A 25,295-nucleotide genomic window follows, 5' to 3' on the forward strand; every position below is an offset into this window, starting at 1 on the left:
TTAGTGTCTACACATCCTAGTGCCGCATGTAGATCAGGGATCATTTCCTGGATTGCCTCGTCTTCTTTTATAATGCTTAGTTCGTTCCGCTTTGAGAAAAAAGTAATCCGCTTTTTTGACTTGCTAGCAATATTCGGTTTAACGATAGTTTTGGGAACACATGTCCACCTATTTTGAACTAAATGGCTACAGTCTAGGGGTAGTCTGTGTGTGACAGGGAGTACCGGGCAGGCAGGGACATCAAAAACGAGTGGAGTACTCAAGACAACGGTTGGCTCTGATGGCGCCTCAGCGATATATTGTATCATAGTGGGTGTTCGTGTGGCAAACGGCTGTGCATTACTAAACAGACTACAGAAATAGTCGCCCTCTCGGATGAACAAGAGGTTTGTATAAATACAGTTTGTGCACAAAGAGGTCTCTGCAGCAGGCTCAGGCACAAGAGATGACAAAACGAAACTAAATAAGAGCAAGTGTGTTCTTGTAGTGAGACGCTGCAGCCGCACAGACTCTGCAGCTGCAGCCGCACAGCCGCACAACGAACAGCACTCCATCAGCAGTGATTTTTGGATACCGAGGCTTGAGCCTCATCACTCCATCTTCTCGGGTTGAGCATGTAGTCGTGGGTTCGTATTCTTCTTCTCGGTCTGTGTGGTCATGTCACAGTAGGGCTGGTTTCACAGGGTCTTCGCGGTGATGGGCCGCGGGTAGCGGTCGGCTGCTAGATGCGAGCATGCACCCGTGACTTAAATAACGGGTCTGTGGCGCTGCCCCTTTAAAGGACGCGCACACGGCGCCGTGACGTTGCACGCCGCCGTGTGCTTTATAAATAAAGGGGGCGTTCCCAGCCACGGCAGTGCAACCGGGAAGCCCGAGCAGAGCGGACGTCTCCGTGTGAGTCTGTTGGTGCTTGGGGGCTTACGGGCATCGCGAGTGGGGGCCATGGTACACTCCCAACAGTGGGGACGAGGTCGGTGTAATGCCTGGCCCAGGCGGGGAAAGTCGCTTCAATTTTTGTTCCTGAAACGGAGATCTTTGAAGATTTTTGTTTCACGCCGTAGGCCGTGCAATTACCACGCGGCAGGCGGCCATCTTGGATTTCGGGCCGTGGACACTCACTGAGCTCCGGTTCGGCCGGTGAGAGGCATCCAGGCCCAATTTTTATAAAGACTGTTTGCAGGCAGTTATACCTGCATATCCATGCCCTGATTTTTAATTTTTTAAAAATTTCTGGGCCTCCTACTTTGAGTGAAGGCGAGGTGAAGGGCTGAAATGGCTAGGCCTGCTTAGCCCAAAACTTCCTTGGCTCAATTTTTGGGACATCCGTGCCTGACCACTGCACTGCTGCAGCTGTGGACTTCCATACTCATCGTCCTCTTCATCATAATACCTGTGGGTGTGAAATACTGCCACTCATCATCTTCATCATCATCACCACCAGGTTTGGACTTGTGTTGCCTGGGTGTGTCTGGACTGGTGGCAAGTGGTTCCCAGGAGGGGACTGCACTGTAGAGGAGGGAGTGAGTTGCGGCCCCCAAAAGCCACGCTGGGGGTGCCTGTGCACTCTATCCCATGAACGTGCCTGGTGACCAGGACGGTGGGCAGCCTGCAGCCCCGCAGCAACCTCAAGTGCAGCCACAACCTCAAGTGCAGCCACAGCCTCAAGCGCAGCCACAACCTCAAGCGCAGCCTCAAGCCCAGCAGCTGCCTGAAGCTCCACCAGGGGCGCAAGCAGTTGTGCAGCAGCCCCCTCCAGCCATGGCGCAAATTGGGGCCCCGGCGGCCCTGCAACCCATCCCGGAATTTGATATCTCAGGCCCACCATCCAGCCTGGGGCCCAGATGGAGAAGGTGGGTCGATCATCTAGATATGTATTTCAGGGCAACAATGGAAATGGACGATGACAGCAAGCTTGCCACCCTGCTGTATGCGGCTGGACCTGCAGTGCAGGACATTTTTTAATCACTCCACACAGCTGACGGCACCTATGCAGTTGCAAAGACTGCCCTTCAGGCTCACTTCCTGCCCCTCGCCAATGCTCACTATGAGAGGTTCGTGATGTTGTTAGTTCGGCAGAAGGAGGAGACGTTAGACACTTTTTATAGCCGCCTCAAATGCCTATCTATCGCATGTGCATGGGGTGATGCGGAAGACATGATCCGGACTTTGCTCATTCAAGCATGCTCATCTGGCAAACTGAGACGGCATGTATTGAGGGATCCAGGCATCACGCTTGCTCGCATCCTAGAGCTAGGGCACTGCCATGAAGTGTCTGAAGCACGGGCATCCAGGATGGAGGCTGGATCGCGCCCGGTGAAGACCGAGGAGGTATGTGCCATGTGGCAGGGTGGCAGAGGTGTCAGAAGACCTGGATCTGGCCTCCGTGAGTCGTGCCAGAAGTGTGGGTATGACTTACCCCACCCTGCCCAGTGCCCTGCGCTGGAAGAACTTGCGGAAGGTGTGATCTCGCAGATCACTATTCCCGGGTGTGTAAGGCAGCCCTGCCTGTGATGGTGCCCAGAGGCCCGGTTCGGTCCGGGTTCCTTCGTCAAAATCGCCCCCGAATGTGGCCCAGGTCAACCAGGGCGAGGAGGGCGCCCAGCGGTAGAGGAGGAAGAGGAGGAGGAAGAGAACATCTTCTTCGTATCGAGCATTGGGGCCCTCAAGTCAAAGAACAGAGGTGTGTGGTGGAGGTGAACAAGTCACTAGTCCCAGTACTTTTAGACACGGGTGCCTCGGTCAATGTGATGGCCCACGGTCACTATGACGCTATGGACACACCTCCCAGATTGGTCAGCCCGAAGGTGCGCATCTTTGCTTTTGGGGGCTCAGAACCCATCCCGCTGGACGGTGCTTTTGTAGCAAAAGTGGAACATGATGGGTTGCAAATCACCGCCCGCTTCTATGTCACGCCAGTGAGCACGAACACTCTCCTGAGTTGCGCTGCAGCAGAGGCCCTCGGCATTGTCAGCTTTGCCTATTCCGTGTATCTCGAAGATATCAACGATCTCCTGGACATATACTCCGCTCTATTCCACGGAATTGGACAAATGACTGGTGACCCAGTGAGGCTGCATATCGACGAATCAGTGCAGCCCATAGCCCTAAAACATCGGAGGGTGCCTTTTCATCTTCGGGAGCAGGTGGATAAAGAGTTGGACAATCTCGTGAACTTAGACCTCATCGAGAAGGTGGAGGGTCTGACTCCGTGGGTGTCCCCAATGGTTGTGGCCAGAAAGCCTAAGCAGCCTGACTCTGTCCGCATGTGTGTCGACATGAGGCTACCCAAAAAGGCCATCAAGTGGGAGAGACATCTTACCTCAACCATCGACAACATCATTGCGGAGGTGCAGGGTACTCGGTTATTCTCCAAACTGGACCTACGGGCCGGCTACCATCAGGTCGTTCTACACCCGGAGTCGAGATATATAACCACGTTCACCACCCACTGCGGACTCTACCGCTATAAGAGACTCAGTTTTGGCGTGTCATCGGCGGCGGAGGTGTTTCAGAACATCATCCGAGGGGCCCTCGCTGACCTGGAGGGCGTCTTGAACATTAGTGATGATATCCTAGTCTTTGCCAGAACTGAGGTGGATCACCTGTGCAAGTTGCCAAGGACCTTTGAAAGGCTACAATCGCTTGGCCTCACGCTCCACAGGGAGAAATGTGAATTCCTGCGCCCATCCATTGAATTCTTTGGGTTCGTCTTCAAGGAGGGAGGGGTGTCACCAGATCCAAGAAAGGTTCAGGACATTAAGAAGGCCCAACCACCTGAGTCGGTGTCTGATGTGAGGAGCTTTCTTGGCATGGTAACCTATTGTGGACGCTTCATTCAGAACCTGGCCTCAAGATCTGAGCCCCTGAGGGCCCTCACAAAGAAGGAAACCACCTGGCAATGGGGCCCCCTCGAGCAAGCGGCTTTTCACGATATCAAGAGCTCACTCACGGCAGAGGATAACATGGCGTTTTTCGACCCCACCCCGCCCTCAGAAATCATTGTGGATGCCAGCCCGTTTGGCCTCGGGGCCGTGTTAACACAAGTTGATCGGGATGGCGGTGTCCGCCCAGTGGCCTAAGCCAGCAAAGCGCTGTCCAATACCGAACAGTGGTACTCACAAATCGAAAGTGAGGCATTGGTGGTGCTATGGTGCTGCCGGCACTTCAGACTCTATGTCCTGGGGCGCCCAGTGACTGTCATAACCGACCACAAGCTCCTGCTTCCCATTCTGGCAGGGTCCTCATCCAAACCACCGGCGAGGATAGAGCAATGGATGCTTGCTGTCCTGGAAGATGGGGTTACTCTTGTATATCGGCCAGGAGTGAACAATGCAGCGGACTATCTGTCCAGACATATAGGTGTGTACGGCAGGGAGGAACAGGACACATGTGCCGAGGAGGCGGACAATCATGTTCGCATGGTGGTAGAGGCGGCTACCCCAATGCCATGCCACTCGAAGATCTGGAGGCAGCGGCAGCGGTGATGAGTGCTTCCAAATATTGAAACACGCCATGCAGCATGTTTCTTGGAAGACGGTGCTGGGGTCCTTGGCCGGGTGCACACAAGATGCCAAGCTAGGGCTAGAGCAACTGTGGAAGGTGCGGGAGGAGTTGTCATTCTCGGCTTCCGGTCACCTGCTGAGAGGTGACCGGATAGTCGTGCCCCAGTCAAAGATCAAGGAAGTGATCACTCTGGCCCACCATGGACACCAGGGTGCCGCGAAGACCAAGGCCCGGCTACGCCTCAAGGTGTGGTTCCCGGAGTTGGAGTGGAAGGTCGATGACTTTGTGGCTGCCTATGTCTGGTGTCAGGCGGCATCCCTTCTGCAAAGAGAGCCGGCGATTGATGCCATGCCCCGAGGCACGAGACCGTGGCAAGTGGTACATGTGGACTTTGGATCCACCACCCTGGGCACCCACTTCCTGTCATCTTGTATGAGTACTCTCGGTATCCAGAGGTGGAGTTCTTGGAATCGGTGACCTTTGAGCATGTGGTGGTGGCCATCGAGAAAGTGTTTGCTGCCCACGGATTCCCCCACACCCTGTTCTCTGACAACGGGGCACCGTTCCAAAGCGAGCGGTTCTCGGAGCTGATGGATGGGTATTGGGTACAGCACAGGAAGATCACCCCTCTCTGGCCGCGGGCGAATGGCGCGGCAGAGAGAGTGAGGAGGACACTAAACAAGACATTCAGGATAGCCCAGGGCCAGGGACAGTGCCTGCAGCGGTCTCTTCACCAGTTCTTGCGCGTGTATCTCACTACCCCCCATGCGTCCACAGGAGTGGCGCCGGCTGAAGCCCTGTTCAAACGGTGCCCCCGAAGGTTGCTGCCGGAGGTGGGGGAGAAGGAGCACGGGGTCATTGATGATCAGCAGGTGGAAATAAAATTAAAGGGATCCAGGGTGGTTGTGAATAAAGGGGTGTGTGGGGGTTGACGGTTATGTTGAAATGTTATGTTGAAATGTTAGTTGGTGATTATGTAGGCTAGTAAAGTATTGTTGTGTGTCCTCATGGAAAAGGAGGAGTGTGGCGCTGCCCCTTTAAGGGACATGCACGCGGTGGCGTGATGTTGCACGCCGCCGCATGCATTATAAATAAAGGGGACGTTCCTGGCCGCGGCAATGCGACCAGGAAGCCTGAGCAAGCGGACGTGTCCGTGTGAGTCTGTTGGTCCTTGGGGGCTTATGGGCATCGCGAGTGGGGGTCATGATACACTCCCAACAGGGTCCAAGGGGGCGTGGCTTAACACTAGTAAAGAGAAAAGAAAGGATACAGTAAATAAACTGGGCTAAGTCTAGTTATAAAAACACAAAAGTCACCAGTCACCAACAGCAACTACATTGCAAAATTATCAGCATTGTCCAAAGTGTCAGCACAGCAGAGGCGACGACGTACCAGGGGGCTTCCAAGTTAGGCCAATATTTGTCCAGCAGATGTCGGGTCCGGCCAGGAGACAGGAAAGCAAACAGCACTCCAAGATAAACCCCTAGATGAGCGCACTCCCATGATTTTCGTGACCGTGACTTAAATAACAGGTCTAAGGGGGCATGGCTTAACGCAGGGGGGTCTAAGTTAGGCCAATATTTGTCCAGCAGATGCAGAGTCCAGCCAGGAGACGGGACAGCAAACAGCACTCCAAGAGCACTCACTAGATGCGCGCATAGATGTGCGCTCCCATGACTTAAATAACGATTCCAAGGGGGGGCGTGGCTTAACACAGGGGGCTTCCAAGTAAGACTAATATTTGTCCAGCAGATGCAGGGTCCAGCCAGGACACAGGACAGCGGACAGCACTACAATAGCACTCGCTAGATGCACGCGTGTGGATGCGTGTGCCTGTTACTTAAATAACGGGTCCAAGGGGGCGTGGCTTAACACAGGGGGCTTCCAAGTTAGGCCAATATTTGTCCAGCAAATGCAGGGTCCAGCCAGGAGACAGGAAAACGAATAGCATTCCAAGAGAACCCCCTATATGAGCGCACTCCCATGATGCACGTGCCTGTGACTTAAATAACGGGTGCAAGGGGGCATGGCTTAACACAGGGTGCTTCCAAGCTAAGTCAATATTTGTGCAGAAGATGCAGGGTCCAGCCAGGAGACAGGATAATGAACAGCACTCCAAGAGCACTTGCTAGATGCGCGTAGGGGTATCACGTTCTCCCCTCCATGTTGTCCCTCGTCACATGAGGGATATCCATCCCCATGTGATCCTCCCACTGCGTTCCACCTCCAGGAGGATTACTGAACTGTGGTCGCACCGGCCTGGCCACACAAGAAGGGTTCTCCCCCCATGTCACAATACTTTATGACAAAATACTTCTAAAAAGAATCACTGAATGGGTATTATACATATTTTGACAGACTATCAACATGGTTTCCACAACTCTACCGCAATGGTGAATCAGTGCACGCAAATCCTATGCTAGTCAATCTGACTCCAGAATGTACATCTTTGCAGCTTTCCTGAATCTTCAGTTCCACTACAACTTAGCACCTTTTTTCTATAGACCCCAATGTATCCTTCCTTCTCCTTATCCTGCTGCTAACCCAGTCTCTTGCCTTCTTTTATTGAGGGAAACTACCTGCCCACTGTTCGCCACCTTGCTCTGTTTAAATGCCACCTCCCATGACAGATTGTCAACTGGCGACCTAATTTTGCCCATTGCCCTGTGCTGCGGTTCTCATCTTCCTTCCCCCTAGTCTACATCTGCTCTTCTGTGATGTTGCAGCTACCTTGCCACTCTCTCTCCTCTTTCAGGTCCAGGGAAGCAAAATAGAGTATGGGCTGCACCCAACTCATTCCCATTATGTTTGGACAAGAAGCTTTATAGCAGCATTGGTAACTTGCCAAAATGCCTTCTTCTGGAATATGTCTTGCCCCTCTGCCATTCTTCACCTGCTGTCGGCGGTGGGAGTGTGAACGGCATCCCTGATAATCACCTCAAATCACAGTGTAATCTAGGAAATCAGTCTTTATCTGGCACTCATGCATTTAGCAATTGCATTGTCACTCTGCAAAATGAAATCATGGTGGCACTCTTTTTCATTTTTAGGACAACCATGGCTATTTGGCATGCCGAATTGAGAAAACATTAGTGCAAGTCCACTAACAGATTTGAAATTCAATCTAGTCTGACCCAACTCTATTTTGTCCAAGCATTGATGAGTCAGACTGTACCAGGTAATACCGAGATCCTTCTCATTGGGACCACAGCTCCCTACTTCCTTCCTACTCTCTGGCTTCCCTCCATGGGTACCGTCCCCTCACCCTCTTGTGAGGCAAAAAACTTGGGTGTCATCTTTGACTCCTCTCTCTCCTTCTCTACCCACATCACAGACCTTGCCAAGTAGGCCCACTTTCAGCTACATCTCCCCATAGGCATTCTCCCCTTCCTCACCTTCCCCCAGAAACTCAACGTGTCCAGAGCTCTGGTCCTCTCTAGACTGGACTACTGCAACAGCCTTTTCTTCAATCTGCCTTTATTCTCCCTTCACCCCCTTAAACTAATCCAGAACAGGACTGTAAGACTCCTCCTTTTTTTTGTTATAAACAATTTTTATTTTATTTTATATAACCATAGAAACTACAGAGATGCATCAACAAAAACATCTACAATGCATTACATCACAATTTCTAGCCGCCTGCTTCCCCCCCTAATCCCCCTTGCCCAATCCCAGCCTTCGTTGCATTATGCAATTCCATCTCCTCCCTGCCTGGCCTCTCGTCGACCACCCCGGCCTCAGCTCCCTCTAGTGCGACAATGTTCTCCAAAACGTTTGTATTTTGAGCAGATGTGGCCACATCCACAATCAACTGACTCCAAGAATCTACCCCCTCCTCCACTTGTTCTGTGTTCCGACCCACTGCCTCTCGCCATACAACCGTTTCTGCATTCACCCATTTCAGCAAGTCCCTCCACCATTTTTGTACCACAGGCCTTGTCTGTGCTTTCCACCCCCTGCATTTCGCTAGAATATATGCCAGATCTTTCATCTTACTCACATGTTTGGCTCTCTTGGTCCTTGCAAAGCTCCCTAGCAGGCAAGCCAGGGGGGATTCAACGTCCAGGGTGATATCCACCTTTGCCAATGCTTGGACTCCCTCCCCCAGAATCTGCCAATCTGCGTTCAGGCCCAGAACATATGGACTATATTGTGTTCAGGGTTAGATATGCTCTATGGGTCACATACAGTTGAATCAGTTGGAGCGTTACATTTCTGGACACCTTTTTGTGATACGCCAGAGCTCTAATCCATGTCGCATCTGACATTGTTTCTTGTAAATTCGCCTCCCAATTCTGCCTCGTCTGCCCTACCTCCTTCCCCACTTTGCACATCAATAACTCATATATCCACAAGACTTTGTGTCCACCTTCCAAGACGTCATACAATGGGTCTGATCACGACCTCGGCGGTAACCCTTAAATCCGGCGGTAGCGCTACTACCGCCAGATATAAGGGTCCGCCAAATCAGGGCTTCGGCGGATTTCGCCCCAACTCTTGGCTGGGGGGAAATCTGCTGAAAATGTGCGCTATTACCGCCGGCGGGAAATCTGCCGGCGGTAAGAGAGCAAATTTTCCCCATTGAGCCCAATGGGGAATGGGGCATTCCCGAATGGGCTCAATGGGGAATGGGGACTTCCAAGTCCGCCCAACTCGTGATCCGCTCTATTAGCGCCGGGGGCTATGACGGTCGCGCTAATAGCCCCCGCGCTAATAGCGTTAGCGTGCCCGCCGAGGTCGTGATCAGGTCCAATGTCTCGATCATCTCGTCTGATTGCAGGGGCATTATGGTCTCCGGCCATCTGCACCTAAAATGCTGCAGAAGGCGGGAATATATGAGGTGTTGCCCTTGGTGCACTCCAGTTTCGCTTGCCAGTTCCACAAAATCCTTAGGCAAACCCTCTTGTACTATATCCCCAATCGTCGCTACTGCCCTAGGTTCCCAATACTTCCTCACATTTAGCCTCAACTGCTCCCCCACTCCCTCCAGTGCAACAAGCGGGATCTGCAGGGAATATGGTGTGTTAAGTTCCCCATCAGTTGGCAGGCCCTATGCCACAGTACACATGCCAGTCGCAACAGCAAGGGCAAGCGAGTCGTGCGTGGGCAAGTTATCCATATCACTTTGTTTAGGAAGAACGGGGCACTGGTGGCCTGCAACGATCATGATTCAGGCCTTTGTTCATCAGACAGCCATTTGGCTACAAATTGCAGCTGACTAGCAACAAAATATACTTCGAAATTGGGCACTTTTATACCCCCTTATTCATACGGGTTCTGGAGCTTCCACAATGCCACCCTAGACCTCGAATTATGCCACAAGAAGCTCCTGCATATGCTATGCAGTTTTTTTAAAACTGTTTCGGTATCGCAAATGGGACATTTGTAAAATAATGAAGGAGTCTCGATAGCACTACCATCTTTAGCAGCGCTGCACGTCCCATCATGGATAACACCAATTTGGCCCAAAAAGTCATCGATTTTCCACTGCTCTCACTGTATTCTGTGTGTGCTCTGTCTGAGGGTCCTGATAAATATCTACCCCCACGTACCGAAAATGTTCTATTTCCAATTTAATTGGTAGCACCGTCAGCCTGCGCACGGGTTTCCTAACATATTCCCCCAAGGGGAACAGGCGCGACTTCTGTGGGTTAATGGTTATGCCCGACAAAGCAACGTATCTTCCCATCACATCTAGGATGTATTGCCAGTTCATCTCAGGGTATTGTAAGTACAGGAGTATGTCGTCTGCATACAATGAAAACAAATGCCTCCCTCCTGGAGTGTCTATGCCTGCCTCCCCGAATTCCTCTCAGAGATAAACCACCAGTGGTTCCAATGCTAAAATAAAGAGCATCAGGGACCACGGGAATCCCTGCCTCATGCCCTTGCTTAACTTCCATTGTTCTGATATGATTGTTTTAACCCTTGCTATTGGTTCATTATACAGCAATCGTACCCATTTGTTGTACGTGGGCCCCATGCCAATCCTTTCCAGTACTGCTAGCAGCCAAGGCAATCTGACCGAGTCAAACACCTTGACCGCGTCTAGTGACGCTACTACAAGTTGTTGAGTATCTCCCTGAGTGCAATCTATTACATGGTGCAATCTTTGTAGGTTATTGGTAATATTTCTGTGTGGGACATATCCTGTTTGATCTATGTGCATAAGCTTGGCTATAACTGGTTTAAGCCTTTGCGCCATTACTGCTGTGAGAATTTTCATATCATGCTTTAATAGCGAAAGGGGCCTATATGAGCCACAGTCTGTAACTGGCTTATTTGGTTTAAGCAGGGGGACAATTATCGACTCCCTTAAGGGTCCGGCCAGTCTGCCCGTTTCCAATGATCCATTAAGCATCGCCAACAATGGGGCCAGGATTTCCGTCCTGTATTCTTTATAGAATTCACCAGGAAGCCCAACTGCTCCCGGAACTTTGCCAGTTGGTAGATCTTTAATCACATACTCTAATTCTTCAATCGTGATGGGGACTTTCAGCCTGTCTCGCTCTTCTGCGTTTAACCTGGGTAGATTAATCTCTGCCAATGCCTCTTGTATCTCTAACATGTCGCACTGTGAGGTTTCCTCATATAATCGCTTATAATAGTCATAAAAGCATTTATTTACCCCTTCTTGCTTCTCAACACTCCATCAGTTCCCACTATTGCTCTTACTGTCTCCCGTTTACTTTTGCTTTTATAGAGCCAAGCAAGCAATCGCCCCGGCTTGTCCCCTTCTTCATGTTGTCTCTCAATATACTTCCTGTAGCTTAAATTGCCCAGCCTATCCCAGTTTTTCATACATTCTTGTTGTAGGCTGGTCACCTTCTGTGCCTCTTCTAGGGACCTCTCCCCTGCCTGCACTATGGTTTCCAGCCTTCTTTCTGTGTCTTGCAACTCCCGCAAAATAACATCTTGCATTCCTCTCATCTTTGCCATAGCAGCTCCCCTCACCACTACTTTAAAGGCTTCCCACAGTGTACCTGCAGATTCCACAATGCCCGTGTTATGTGCAAAATATTTCTTCACCTCCCCTCTCAGGTATTCCCAGAAACCCGTGTCTCTGAGTACCTCAGCCCTAAGTAGCCATGTTGGAATTCCAGCTTGTGGTGGGGGGACCCACCACGCGACCACTAGAGGAGCATAGTCCGAGAGGACCCTCACTTTGTATTCAGCCCATAGGAACTCTCCCAGAATTTCTCCCCCCACAAACACGTGATTTAGCCTTGTGTAGAGGTTTGTAGAGGCATTGTAATGAGAGTACCCCTGTCTTCCGGATACATTGTTCTCCATACATCAGCCAACTTGAATGCATGCAGCAACGTGTTTAAGGTCTTAGCTGGGGGGCAGAATGAGTGAATTTACCATCAGATATATCTATCACCGGGTCCAGCGTACAGTTAAAATCCCCTCGCCATATCAACGCACAATCCCTATACGAGCCTATCTTGGGGTATAGGGATCTAAAGTAGGCCGCAGTATCATGATTTGGGGCATATGTATTAATAACACATGTTTCCCTATTTTCCACCATTCCCGTAGTATTATCATCCTTCATGATTTGGGGCATATGTATTAATAACACATATTTCCCTATTTTCCACCATTCCCGTAGCATTATCATCCTACCATTCTCATCTAGGGAGGTCTGGAGGACCTTGCATGGGACTGTCAGTGCTACCCATATTAGTACCCCTCTGGCATATGCTGTGTATGTTGAATCGAAGGTCACTCCTCCCCATTTTCGTGCTAAGGTGTCTTGTCTACCTTTGGTCGGATGGGTTTCTTGCAGGAGGGCGATATCTATTTTTTGACGCCTTAAATATGTCATTACCCAATTCCTCTTAATGTAGCTATTCAGACCTCTAACGTTATAGGTTTTCATCTGAGTTCACCCATCTTTGCTAGTGATTTCCGCTTCCTTTCCCACCTTATCATCTTCACCTCCTTCGCCCTGTGCGTACGTGTAGGTCAACTTCCCTCTAACTACCCCAACTCCCTCCCCTCCCACATCCCCAACCGTTCCCAACGTCTGCCCACCTCCAAATCCGGAGCTCAGGCATTCCTGCATCTCACTCCTCTTCAGGCACTTAAGCCGGTGTTTGGAGTGCAGCAGGAGTATACCGATCTACTAGTATCCTACCCTATCTAAACTATTGTGGGTGATAGTGTGATCCTGACACGGCTTAAACCTAAGTGGCACCGCTGATTCCTGCATTTACTTAACTGTAACATTAGCACTTGCTATCCCAACTTAAATGTCTATGTCGGGTCAATCGTAATGGCCCCTGTGCAGCTCAAGTGTACATTATTTAACAACGCAGATTCACTTATCACTTCCGCTTCTCGCTTGGTCTTCTTTTTCCATCGGCATGTGCATTGTGTCCATTCACTTGTTCACATCTTCGGGAGACTAAAAAAAAACAGCCTGGTCTTTATATAGGACCTTTTTTTTTCACTGGCTACAACAACATGTATTTAAGAGACGCTGCACGTAATCTCCTCTTCACCGCCACATAGTTCATCCTCTGCTTTTGCACCAGGAAGGCATAATCCAGGTACGCCGTGATGGTCGCTGATGCTCGGCAGATTGTTCCTCCTTTTTGAAAATGTCCTAGGATCCTTTCTCTGTCCTTGTAATTTAGTATCTCTGCTATTATCGGCCGAGGCGGGGCTCCAGGTGGAGGTTTCCTTGTCAGGGCTCTATGCACCCTTTTCGCTGTGAACCCTTGGGTGAGTGATCCAGCTCCTATTTCCTGCAGCAGCATGTTTTCGAAGAATTCTGTCAGGTTTGGATCTTCCTCGCCTTCCGGGAGCCCAACAATCCATACATTGTTCCTCCATGCTCAACCTTCCACCTCTTCTGCTCTGTTTTCCAGATTCTGCACCTGCTGCTGCAGTATAGAGACTTCTTGGGAGTTTTCGTTGCAACTGCTTTTGTTAGCTTTCACCTCTTTTTCTACCACTCCTGTGCATTCTGCCAGTGCTCTAATATCCTGTCTCAAGAAGTTCCCATCGATTATGATTGCATCAATTTTGAATTCCAGTGTTGATTTCAGTTCAGCTATGGCCTCTAGTATCTGATGGTCCTTTTGCCCAGGAGCCTCCTCTCCTTGCGCTTCTTGCACTGTCATCTTTACGCTGTCCGCCATTTGTGCCGGTTTGGTAAATGCGTCGAGTGATGACTGTTTTCCTTTGCCCTTGTTTGGCTTGGACGCCATTCCTGCACCCACGTGTACTCTGTCGCTCCTTTTTACTTAGATCAACACGCTGCTGTGTTTAGCCTGTTGTGGTACAGTATTGACCAGTATCCCGCTGTTGTCTCGCACTCCACTTCGCTACATGTGTTGTCCTGGGGCCTGTATCTGCTATTTAGGCCCACTGCTTTCTCTGGTGTCTACTCAAAGTTCCTTTCACTGTGGGGTCCCCTCTGTTGCCTCATCTCCTCGGCGAACTCCACTCCGCATTTGTTTCCGTGGCTGCTTCTGTGCGAGCCTCCGGTGTCTAATGGTAGTATACAAAACTGCTTATTCCTCCGCTCTGCACTTGTACCAGTGCTTCTTTTGGGGTCCTTTCAGTTCTGCACTAGTGTTTACTGACCATCTCTAGCTGCCCCAGTGGTTATTACCATTTCTTGCTTAGTTCATCTCCTGTGAGCACCATATGTATTGGCTCCCACTGTTGTATGCTCTTCCCGGATCTTGGCTATCTTGCTATCGGGTGGCCCATGTTCTGTCGACTGTACTTCATCTTCCGGTCTCCGTCCCGAGTCAGCTGCTCCTCCTGGGGGCCTCTGTACTGTCAAGCGCCCTCCGGGGGCACTGTCCCTCCTATATTATAGCTCACCCGGTTGACCGGTTGCTGCGGGTCTCTGTTGGGAGATAGGAGCACGCAAGGTATTGATGTGGCCCGTGTCGCAGCACTTTTCAGGGTCTGTGTACCTTCATCACATGTGGCTGGGAAACTGCAGTTGTGGTTAATCCAGTTGTGGCCTCATAGATACTCCAGGCGCATTGCCTTTTCCCCCACTGTCTTGAACCCTCTGTAATTGCCTGTACCTTTCCACTTTCAGCCAACTCTTGTCCACTTTCAGTCTTGACGCTCTTCTCAATGGGCCGAGTTGGCTGGCTGCAGGGCCTCACCCTGCTCCCCCGTTTGGGTTGTTGTGGCCTTATTTACCATCTAGGCCAGGTTGCTCTTCATTTCCTGGGTCACAACCGCAGCGCTTATCCGTATAGTTGGAGTCCTCGCTCTATACAATTACTCAAAATGACTGCCTCATGCTTCATACAGAATTCCTAGTTAAAATCTGATGAAGCAAAAAGGGGTTGGGTGGCACTCTTGGCTCGAACAGACCTCTGCATCCTCTTTTAGAAATGCAGAAGTGTGGGTTGGGAGGAAGACATGTCCATGGCTGGTTTTGTTTGCATTGGTCTGTTGGTCCTGAACCAGATTGACCAGGTGCACAATACAAGAAGACTTGGAGCTTTGCACCTATGTTAATGCTTTGGGCATTACAGTAAGGGGACATGCCTGGGATCCTATAGAAATCAAGGTTGGAGAGAGTAGTGAGGTGAGTGTATCAGGTCTTGATACAACCTGCAAGCCACAGGATTGTAACTTTCCATTCTCATGGGATTGGTAAAGGAGTGACCCTGCTTTGATGGGAGCAATGTCACCTATTTGTTAAGCATCAGTAGAGGATTGGGTTTGAAACTGCACCATATAAATATTTAAAGCAAATCTATTATTCCAAAAAGCAGGTACATAAGGATTTGCATGGAATGAAAGAAGCGGCAAGAGTACAATCTCTGCATGGGTATCCAAGGAAGAAAGCAAGTGGTACATGAGAGGTGGTGCATGAGAGGTTTGGTGTATGTGTGGGGTGAGGGAGGAACAACATGCATACAATGGTGTCAGACAGGATGGATAATTTGCAAAATGTTTGCTTCTTCTCTTAGTCTCCACTCAGATCGATCCCTTTACTGAGACTGATTACTCATTGGTCACTGCCCCACAAGTCAAGGAGCAGAACATAGACTTGGATTTTAAGGTAAAGAGACACACACAGAAAAGCAAGCCATTAAATAAGCCACTGGAAATAAAATATATATAAAATTAGAATGTCTGGGGCAAGAAAGAGCAGCATTGCCCATGCAAAGGCTTAAAGGCAGTGTCAGGCACTCAATGACTGCTAGGAGGTGATTCCATGTTCAAGAACTCTGCCAACTTTAGATGACAGCCTCAAACGATCAAATCAGTGAGGATTTAGAAAGGAACCCCAATGTGAGTGGGCGGTGACCTCGCAGGAAATCAAATGGTGAACACCTTGAACTTCTGTAGGTCAATGGCTCTCTTGCAATGTCTATATTCTACATGTAGTAGCCATATTAACGCTGTGGAAACAAGCATCAGAGCAATGCAGTGGATGCAGGGGCATGCTATGTCTGTATTGAATATATTGTTAAGAAGAAACTGATTACTTCAAGAGTTCCAGTCGGTATAGAACTTAAGATCCTAGAGGTGCAACAATCCCATAAAATAGCCACGTGTTATAGGCTTTTAGCGAAAGCTCCATTGGAGGAGAAACTCCCTTACATGCAGGCATGGGAGAGGGAACTGGCTTTGGAAATTTCAGAAGAGTCCTGGCAACGGATCTGGCATAGGGCCCAGGGGAGTTTGTGGTGTACCATAGTGAAGGAAAATGCCATTAAAGTCTGTTTCAGGTGGTATTTACCTCCAAGTAGACTCCATGCAATGAGTCCAAAACACCCAGATACATGGTGGCATGGATGTGGGGTCCAGCAGGATTTAGTTCACTTGTCGTGGCACTGCCCAGTTATTCAAACATTCTGGCTGGAGGTGAGATCTAAAATTAAAGGGGTTATGGGTTCTCTGCTCCCCATGGACCGAAGAGTGCTGGTGTTAGGGTATGTGCCGGAGGATGGGTCCTTCCCAATGATGGGGCATAAGGCAACTCTGATCTCACAACTACTTATTGCTGCCCGAATCACAAGAGCCCGGTTTTGGAAAATGGTGAAGGACCGCAAATGGCATATTGATGGATAAAAGTCTGGGAATTGCTAGGCCTGGAGAAACTCACAGCCATGCTTGAAGGGAAACTCCCGAAATTGAAAATTATTTGGATCCCATTCCTGGACTCTGTTTCAGATAGAGCACACATGTTCTTTCAGTCGCAACTTATGAAGCACTTTATGAATCCCTGATACTTGATGCCGACTTTATGAATTGATGGCTTGTCGACCTGATCTGGATTTTTTTTCCTTTTTTTTCTTTTTTTTCTTCTTTCCCATTCCCTCTCCTAGCTGTACTCTCCCTCCTTGGCATTCCCGTTTTTGAATTCATCTTCCCTTTGTCAATTATCGTTGATTAATGAATTCAGAAATATTTGATCAATTTACGATATCAAAAGAGTTATTGTGAAATGAAAAGGGAATGATTTGTGAAGGAGAATGAATTGTTATATATTGTTATATGTTGTGCAGTTGTATGTTATACATCAATAAAAAAATAATTAAAAAAAAGAATAAACTGACTAAATATATCAAGTGGTATTCAAACTTGGAAAAAACGTTTTGGAGGCTGGGATTATACAGTGCTGTTAAGAAAATTATGAAATAATTGTACTCTAAAATAACTTCCATGCCTCTCAAATATGGTCCTAGGGCACCTAATGCTTTTCTTTGGGGTCTTTCAGGTTCCTTTGGGTTTTAGGGACGCTAAAGCCTCCCTCTGTGCGAGCACCACCACATAGTATCTCCCATGGGAAGTCACTATTCACAGAGAGATTTTTGTGGGCAGCCCTACTGGGGGTCCAACTGATGAGTGTTCAGATTCTGGGCCCTTGCAGGTGGGTTTCTTTAAAGATCATAAAATCTGAATGGGGGGGTGGGCAGAGAATATAAAATGGCAAAATGCAGCCTGCTGAAGGACAACTTGAACACATTTGTGCCATTCATTTTGTTAATTTGTACATTTGCTCTCAAAAACACTTAAAAAAAATATTACAGAAATTCCATGTCTAATCTTTACCGTAAACCTAACAAAAGTCCCTCACCATGGCAGAAACCCCTCTTCACCCTGGAGAGTTGAGCTAAGGAGTCTCCTTCTGAGATGATGAAAAATATAAACATAATGACTTAACACAAAACTAAAACTGAAATAATACAGATGGTAAAATATTACAACTCATTTATTAATGAAATCATACAAAAATGTAAAAGTTGAAATTTTTCGAAACAAAACAAATAAGTCGAACCTACAAAACGAATCCAAATGAAAATATGGAGATACTAACATTAATGGGCCCATACAAAATGTGTGCTGCGCTCTGGATGTCTTTAATTACCATAGACTCTGTCTATGGGAAAAAAAGAAGCAATCATCTGAAGTACCTTGCTGGCACAGGACACAAGGCCCCCAGCCTAACAGTGCCCCGGCACCAGAGATAAACTCCAACCTAACCCGACACCAAACTGCACAAAACCTGGGAACCTTTCTTATGAATCTAGGTTGGGGAAGTACCAGGTCTATAGTCACAGATGGAGCAGAGCACCATGGCCTGCTGCCCTATATAGAAACTTCACGTGACAGGCCAGTAGAAGAGAGACAAAGCTTGTGATGGTTTAGACTTCTGATAAGCAAATTAGGTGTCGGCGGGCGAGTCTCCCCGTGCAAGCGACATAATCAGATATAAGTGCTGGATCACATTGGGTCAGCGACTCTTGATTTTCTGCAAGTAAGCCCTGCACTCTCTACTGAGGTGCAGGGTGTTGTGAAGCATAACATTTATGACACTTGCACTTGATGTGATTTTTAAAAGGGCATATATAGTCGATAACTGGTGACATGTTTAAGACTGTGGAGCCATCTGATGGGGTCAAACCTAAGCCAGGGGATTGGCGTAGAGTTAGAAGACTGGCCAGTTGGATTCTGGAATGTTGGATGACAGAGCAGCAGCCTTAGCCAACAACTCTTGCCCCTCTCCTATGTATACTTGAAGGATAATGAATACTAAGAAAAAGTTTAGCATTGCGGCGAACCCAGTGCCTAATAAAACCAAGCAGACCGCTATGGAGATGGGGGAGATACCAAGCTCACAAGATATCTACTCTCTTCTACTGAAGGTGGCCATGAATGTTGTAGAAGTGAAGCCCACTTTGGCCGACCTTTCACTGAAAGTTAATCAGCTAGATGGAAGGGTTACCAAAATAGAGGGAGAGACTTCTAGCCTGGGATCAGAAATAGCGGGCAGCTTTAGAACTTATAATGAATTTAAAGGCTGAACTCTCCCAAGGTAAAGGAAGAGTTAGAGAGTTGGAGCTGAGGACTCGCAGCCATAACCCGCACCTAATGGGCTTGGATGAGAAGGAGGATGGAGACTCTGGAACTGCCACTTTGGTGGTTAAAGCAATCTCAGACGTGTATGGTGCAGACACCCTGACTGTGTCAGATGTGGACTATTCCTACAGGGTGGACAAACAGACCTCTGATAGACCAAGGAAGGTGGTTCTAGTCCTCACAAAGGCTTCACCAAGGAGCACATTTTAAAGGCTGCCAGGGAGAGAGCGTGGGTGCAATTTGGAAGGAAGCGCCTTTCAATATTCCAGCACTATCCAAAAGAGGTGCTGGAGAAAATGTTTAAAGAGGCCAATTTCTGGCCAAGGAGAGGCATATACAAACTATATTGACCAAGTCAACATTTATGAAGGTATATCTGCCTGATGGTGTAATGACAACTTCAGGTGCTGCTGAAGCGTTAATGTGGCTGAAGAAACTGGGCTCTGATTGGGCTGATGCCTCTGAATCCCTTGCTGTGGAGTAGGTGCTCTTGGACTTATTGGTATACACGCATTGCATTTTCAACCTTGCCCTCATTTATTATACTTCTGATGCTGGCTGTGGAGTAGGCCACTTTGACTTTTTGTAATAAACTTTACCTTATTTTACTATGCCTCCGATTCCCTGAACGTGGAATAGGTGCACTTGGGCTTTATGGATTATATACAGTACATACACAATGTTATCTTTACAGGACTCTCAGAATTAGGTGTGTTTTTCTCTGTTATTTAAATTGCATTGTGAAAGTGTTAAAAAAATTGCATTGTGAAACCTAGGCCTTTTTCCACACTATACAGGACTCTCTGTGACTTAGGTGTGTTCTCTCAGTTTATTTAATTGCACTATGAATTAGTGCGGTTCTGTGGTTTTGCCTCCTAGCAAAGCTTTCATCCAGATAGCTTTTCGACCATTAGCTAAGCACCTGTTGTCTTGTCCAATTGCCTACCTGAATGGTACTGTCTTGGTCCAAGGCCCTCAAGCCAACCTTCTCCTCTTTGATAGATGCTTCCCGTGCCTCTTCAATTTCCTTTCTTCTCCTGCTGTCCCCTCTCTCCCCGCCACGGCTTCCTCGCCTCCCCCTGCTTTCTCCTTCTTGGTTACCTTGCCCTCTCCTCCTTCTTCTTCTGGACCCCTCAGGCTTCTTCTACGTCTCCGCAGGGTGTACCTCTGATTTGTACCCCTCAAGGGAAGTCTTTCAAGGACGGCAACCTTCTCCATATTGCCACTCTAAACTCTCAATGAGCTGTCAAACACTGTTCTGACATCTGCCGCCTCCTGGAGGAACTTGACCTCGATGTCCTCGGTCTTACCGAGACATGGTTCACGTCCAGCTCTGTCACAAGCTCCCTGATGGCTACAAGATCCTCTCCTAGCCCAGATCCAACCGTTCTGGAGGGGGTGTAGCCCTGATCTTCCCTGAGTGGATTCCTGCCTCTGTCATTCCTACTCAGGCCTACTCATCTTTTAAATACCTCATCAGCAGGCTCTTTCTCTCCTGGCCATTCCCTTACTGTGGCTACCATCTATCGGCCACCTGGTTAGATCTCCTCCTTCCTCTCTGAGTGGGCCGAGCTCTCCTCCTCCCTCCTGGTCTCGACCACTCAACTCCTCCTTCGTGGAGACTTTAACATCCACCTGGATGCTGTCTGTCCATCCGCTGCACTCTTCCGTGAATTTCCATTTATACCGCTCTCCTTGCCTTACTGTATTTAAAATGTCAGCCTAATGTTAAACTGCACTCTACGATACCTGCCTGCTAATACTGATCTAGCCAACTCCCAGATTGCATTTGACCGTCTGCTAGCAAACGGAACTAGCCTGCATACTTTGCCACCCTGTTAGTAAACGGTTCTAGCCTATCACAATAGACGGCGCTTCCTGTTATCCCTTCCTATTAGACTGTGCTCTACCATACTCGGCTTTGCTAATGCTGAACTAGTTCCTGACTGCTTTCTCTCCTTTCTGCTAGCTCACATAACTAGTCCGCATACCTCGCCTCCTTGGTAGCAAATGATACTAGCATATTCCAAAGACGATGCATGACTGCACATTGCCTGTCAAACTAAACTTGTACTGATTGCCTTGTTAAACCAAACCTGTACTGATTGCACATTGCCTTGTTAAACCAAACTTGTACTGATTGCACATTGCCTTGTTAAACCAAACTTGTACTGATTTCACACTGCCTTGTTAAAACCGAACTAGCCGACTCTACTAGAGGGCATTACACAAGTATGCATGCTACTATCCCACATCTAGTCTCACTGTGGACCATACTAGCACTAGGTCCATTGCCCAATGTTACAGGCCCTGCTACCCCACCCGCTCTGGACTCTACCATAACAGGTAACATGACAGCCACCCCACAGTCACCTAGTAATCTGGGCCAACGACCACCGCCACCTAAGGCTATCCTCACCCGGGATCTACCCAAAACTAATAGACCTTGCACATATCCTCTAGAAACATCAGACTCTGCTCCAGACTTACCAAACTATTTGAACCACCTGCCAGCTCAATGACTAATACAGGCCTTAGGAGAAAATGTTCACACAACAAACAAACGTTCATAACCAAAAATAAACAGTCCCTCCACTCTACCCATATCCAAAAGTTACAGGTACATTGCGATATCGCATGATGAAGCAAACAACTATATGTCACTCGACCAAATGACAAGAAACCTGGTTCCTGACCTTAAGGGGGCCTTAATAAATTCTAGATCCCTAGTGGGCCATGCCACAGAGATAGCCGACCTAATTCAGGCGGAAAATTATGACTTTCTAGCCATTAATGAATCATGGCTACATGCAGCAGCAGGCCCTGCCCTCATGTTCGCAGTACCTAACAACTACACTATTCTTAGAGCAGACAGACTCGAGGCTCGCGGAGGAAGCATAGCTATCATAGCTAAATCTAATCTAGCCTTGAGACTAGTCCCCTCTCCTGACGTTAAATCCTGTGAAACCCTCTCTGCTAAACTACCTATCTCTGATTCCCAAACGCTCACCATTCATCTAATATACAGACCTCCAGGCCCCATTGGTGCATTTGAGGAGGACATCTCCACCATTCTATCCAACATACTAATAAACACCTTGCAAGTACTCTTGCTAGGGGATCTCAATCTGGGATTCAATGATCCCAAAGACCAGCAAGCAGCAGCAATTGCCAATGTTCTTACTAAACTCTGCCTCACACATGACAAAGGAAGAACACTTGGCTGGGTGGCAGATTACAACTGCAATGGCTCCATCACTGCCATAACGCCACAGTTATGGACAGACCACTATCTTGTAGTATTCACTCTAGCAGCTAAAATTCTCACAATCAAAAACAATCTCTCTGCCCCTCCCAAGCTAACGAGGAATAAAAAGAACATTACAGCAGAGAAACTGCTACCCTTAATATTACCAACCCTTAAAGCATTACCGGATACCATTGATCCTAATACTTTAGTTAACGTATACAATGAAACTATGTGTGAAGGGGCTCCATTGCCCCTCTAAAAATGAGAAAAAGTAAACCTAAAGCACACCTGAACTCTTGGTTTACCCCACACCTTAAAACCTTGAGAATGGAAAAAAGAAAATGCGAAGTTATTTGGAGGCAGTCACCCTCAGATGAAAACAGAATCAACCTCATCAATATCTCATCTCTCTACAAGAAAGAAATACTTCTCACCAAGCATGAAACGTACAACAATAGGATACTGCAAGCAAATTCAAGCACAAAGGAACTATTTGTAATCCTCAAAGAGCTTGAAGCCCTGGTCCCTGTGCCAGACAACTGTGTAAAGGACAAAGTCTGGTGCTCCAATATACAGAAGGCCCTATCTAACAAAGTAACCACCCTGCAGGATAAGATTGCTAAACAAAAAGGAAACTTACCTAATATAACCACACCTGCTAGCATCCCCACGCCTCCCCATAAACCACCACAATGCTTTAGTTTTGCTAAAGTCTCAATTCTCGAGGTTGAAAAAATCATCCTCTCCCTCAAACCTTCGAACTGTCAGGGAGATCAATGCTCTCCCCAAATCATTAAAGGTGCGGCCAGAGACCTAACACCCTTCATATCTAAGCTAACAAATGCATCATTCTCTACTGGCACCATCCCTAGCAACTTAAAAGAGTCTTGGGTACTCCCGCTCCTCAAAAAACAGTCATTAGACCCGACTATTCCCACCAACTATAGGCCTATTACTATTGTGCCATTTCTACTTAAAATTCTAGACAGGGTGGCCTATCTCCAGATACAGGAGTATTTAGAGCACAACCAGCTCCTAGGAGACCGCCAATCAGGTTTCAGGCCTCAACATGGCACCGAAACGGCACTGATAGAGCTCACGGCCCAGATCGGTGAGCTTAGGGACAAGGGGAAATCAGCCTTACTACTCCTTCTTGTTCTCTTGGCTGCGTTTGACTTGGTGGACCACAAGGCAGAGGCGTTGCTAGGAGGGAGCTAAGGGCGCTATAGCCCCTGGTCTTTTGGTTGTAGCCCCAGATAGAATCTCAGCAGCTACAACCAAAAGGCTAGCTAGCCCCCAGTCCCAACAGTTCCGACATTAGCGTGGCCCCGGGTCTTTTCCAGACCTAGCAACACCCCTGCCACAAGGTCCTATGCAATCACCTTCACTCAGCAGCCCACTTCTCCCAGGAGGCCATAGTCTGGATTCAATCCTTTCTGTGCAACAGGACTAGTCTTTTCGCCATCAGCAGCAGCAGACCCTATCCCTATTACTTGTGGAGTGCCACAGGTCTCCTGTGTTTCACCCACAATATACTAAGCCCCTTTTCGATGATCTGGACCTTCTTGGTATCACCTAGACTAACTATGCAGATGATACCCAGATTCTCATACCACTTACTGGGGATTACGACAACGATTTGGCCTTGGTAAATAAAATCTACCTCATCATCCAGGCATGCATGGCTGTCACGGGCTATACCTGAATGATGACAAAACTGAGCTCATCATTCTCGGATCGGTCTCCAACCTTAATAAACTGGGCCACAAATACACCTCCTTTAATATCGATGGCACCACTAATAATGTTTCTAGAGAGGTAAAAACGTTAGGCTTTTGCCTAGACTCCACCCTCTCCTTTACCAAACAGGTTAATTCCATGGCCTCTGCCTCTGCATACACATGCAAGCTAATCAGAGCCGGTAAACCTTTCCTATCTAACAATAGCGGTACCACTCTGGCCAGAGCTTTAATTGTATCCAAATTGGACTATTGTAACTCCCAATACCTTGGAGCCAATAAGTACACTATCAGCAAAATTCAGATTCTCCAGAATAATGCCCTTAGAGCAGCATTGGGCATAACTAGAAAAGAGCACATCTCAGAGGCAAGGAGATAGATTAACTGGTTTTCTACCAGTGACAGAATCCTGCTACAAACTGCCTCGCTAACACACAAATGCCTAAATAACGCTGCACCCTACTATCTCATAGAGAGATTCACTAGAAAATCTTCCAGTCGGCCCATTAGAACGGCAAACACAAATTGTCTGATGGTACCAAGGTTCAAATTGACTAAAGCCGGTGGGAGTAGTTTCCCAGTCAAAGTTGCACAGTTCTGGAACTCCTTACCCCCCTCCTTGAGGGCAGACCAAACCTATTTGAACTTCAGGCATAACTGCACCAAGTGGCTCAAAGAAAATGACCACTAATACACCCCAGCTGCCCTCCTTTTACTATGACTCCTTATCTTGAACTGTAAATGCCCTGTTGTACATTATTATTAAATTATGTAATTATGTATTGATTTCGTTTATTGTATGTATATAACTGTGCAACACTAATCTGAAAGTATTTATGTATCTTCTGCACCCTGGCACGCATTACAAATAAACAAACAAACAAACAAACAAACAAACAAACAATCAGACCTTCCCCTTTTCGATCCCTCTCACCACTCCACTCTCCTGGAGTGATCACGTTCTCCTTTCCTCCCAGCTCACCCTTCTTACCTCTCAGGCCAAGCCAACTCCAGCACTGCCACCTACCTTCTCGGTTCTCTGACCCATGAAGCGTGTGTCAGATGAGGCTGTAGTAATCGGGCAGTAGTTGGTTGGTGTGTTAGGGTCGAGTTTTTTTTTTAATAGGGGTAAAACCCAGGCATTTTTTAAATGAGTAGGTACTGAGCTAGAGGCAAAGGAGGAGTTAATGAGTGAGGTTATGAACGGGGCTAATGCTTCAGCACAGTCTTTAATAACTGTGGGCGTGCAGAAGTCACCTTGACATTTGGAAGGTTTAAGTCCTTTAATGATTTTGGTTACCTCAGTAACTGAGACTGGCTTGAAGTCAAAGCGATGAATGTCATGGGTGGGGGGTTAAGGGCATGGGAGGGCAGGAGGAGGTGGCACAGTGTTTTTCTTTAGTGAGATCTTTACTTGGAGGTAGGCTATTTTGTCCAGTAAG

Source organism: Ambystoma mexicanum, chromosome 3p, assembly GCF_040938575.1.
Source record: "Ambystoma mexicanum isolate Mex_15411 chromosome 3p, UKY_AmexF1_1, whole genome shotgun sequence".
Classification (NCBI taxonomy): Eukaryota; Metazoa; Chordata; class Amphibia; order Caudata; family Ambystomatidae; genus Ambystoma; species Ambystoma mexicanum.